Genomic DNA, 2175 nt, shown 5'->3' with positions numbered 1-2175 from the left:
AGGATTTATGCAAGAGAAATCACTGTTTCCTCAAACACCTCAAACAAGAGAATTAATTGTCAATACTCTACATCAATATGTAAGATAACTAGTGAATATCAAACACATCTCAAGGAAAATTTAATCCACAACAATCGTATCAATATAGTGATTCAAACCATAAATTACCCCACAGTTCATACCCTAGTAATCATATCCACGCTCCGATACCATTTGTAACACCCTGACCCAAATGTAATTCAAGGAATATAGTTCCCAAAATTCACTAATCTCATTCAAAACTCGATTAAAACAAATACCAGACATAGATCCTGACATTAGAACCAAGTCTGGAGTCTCTCACCTCAGATACAAACAATCGTAGCCGGAATACCCATCAATTGAGTAATCAAAATTGTGGCGACACCGCAGTGAAGAAAGGAATTGGAAGAGATCTTCCCGTCCACCTCATGGGCTGAGGTATTTCTTTCCCAATTAGGGGTTTAGAAGCCTTGAAGCTTCTCGAGCTCTCTCTTCCTTTCGCTGGAAACCTCTTCCCCTTTAAATTCTCTCCATGTCAGTTCCAACACTGACCTCCCTTTCCGAAGCTTCACGAACCTGTAATTTAATTATACATAATTATTGTTGACCATTTTGCCCTTAACCGAGCTCATACCTTGTGGTTACCCGACTACTTTTATTTATCTTATATTAATACATGAACTTTGTATATATACAAGTGTATATGTATGTAGAACATATTAGCCCAAATAAAGAGATGATACTTCATAAAATTAAAGGTATCACATTACAGCCTTCATGTGAAATAACATGTCCCAAATATTCAACATTTGAACATTTGCTCTTCTTCACCTTTAGTCTATATTGCTGGAGAATGTTCAACAATGTTGTCAATTGGTTTCATCGATGGATGAACTGTAGACCAGCCAAGAAGTCGTCAAAAATCACAAGCATAAATTTCCTTAGTTGCTCCAAAAAATTATCGTTCATGAGTGACTAAAATGTGGAGGGAGTGTTAGTAAGGCCTAAAGGCATCAATAGAAACTCGTAGTGCCCTTCATGCCGCCTTTGATTAACTAGAATGTTTAGTTAACTCGGTATGTTTTACACAGTGTTTGACAAGATAACATTCTTCAGTATTTACTATCTCTTCTTTTGTAATTACAAAACTCTTAACTAAAGAGAGAAATTTTGTCGAACATTGAGTTAAACATAATAAGCCATGTGTCGCTAATTATCAGTTCTAAGGTCGGGCATTTAACCGAATGTGTACAAAAAATCGACCGAACCAAACCGAAAAACCAGATCAAATAACCGAACCAAAACATTTGGGTCAAAACAAGTAGTGAACGGAACCAAACTGGTTTAAATAGGATTGGATCCGGTTCAAGCTTTAAACGAATCGAAAATAACTAAACCGACCCGAATTATATAATGTGTAAATATATATAAGTTATATACCTGAAATGCTATTATTATTAGTTGATTTCATCTCTACTTACAGTGTACTCTCCCACACTTAATCTCTCCATATAAAAGACAATTTCTCATTCAACTCATTTCTTGCATTTCATGGAAAAATTGAGAGTGCATTGGATTGCTTGTACTTTGAGTTTATATTTTTCCTTATAAAAAAAACATGTTACTCAAGTCAAAAACTTGGAGCTCAACTTTACAGTGAGATAGTAGATGGGCCAAAAGTTTTTCAAATATGGACCGAAACAGAAACCGACCCGAACAGATCTGAAAATTAGGATGGGTCGAATATTCCGGTCAAAGGTTTTGAAATCCGGATTTGGTTGGACAAGCACTTTAGCCGACAAAAAATTTTCGTCGGTCTGCCAGCTTAATTCGTCGGCTAAGATCTTAGCCGACGAAAGATCGTCGGCTAAGATTTCGTCGGGAAAAGGTTATCTGTGGTGACTTTAGCCGACGACACATGTAGAAGTCGTCGGCTATAGTCCCAGAGTTTAGCCGACGAAAAACATGTCGTCGGTTATCTTCCCAGACTTTAGCCGACGAAACATTTAAGATATTCGTCGGCTATAGTCCTAGAGTTTAGCCGACGAAAAACATGTCGTCGGTTTTTCTCTGACTTTAGCCGACGAAACATTTAAGATATTCGTCGGCTAAAGTTTGTAATAAAAAAATAACTAAAGCCGACGAAATATAGTC

Source organism: Fragaria vesca, linkage group LG2 (assembly GCF_000184155.1).
Source record: "Fragaria vesca subsp. vesca linkage group LG2, FraVesHawaii_1.0, whole genome shotgun sequence".
NCBI classification, from domain to species: Eukaryota; Viridiplantae; Streptophyta; class Magnoliopsida; order Rosales; family Rosaceae; genus Fragaria; species Fragaria vesca.
The sequence above is the reverse complement of the archived record's forward strand: the minus strand, read 5'-3'. Positions refer to the sequence as shown.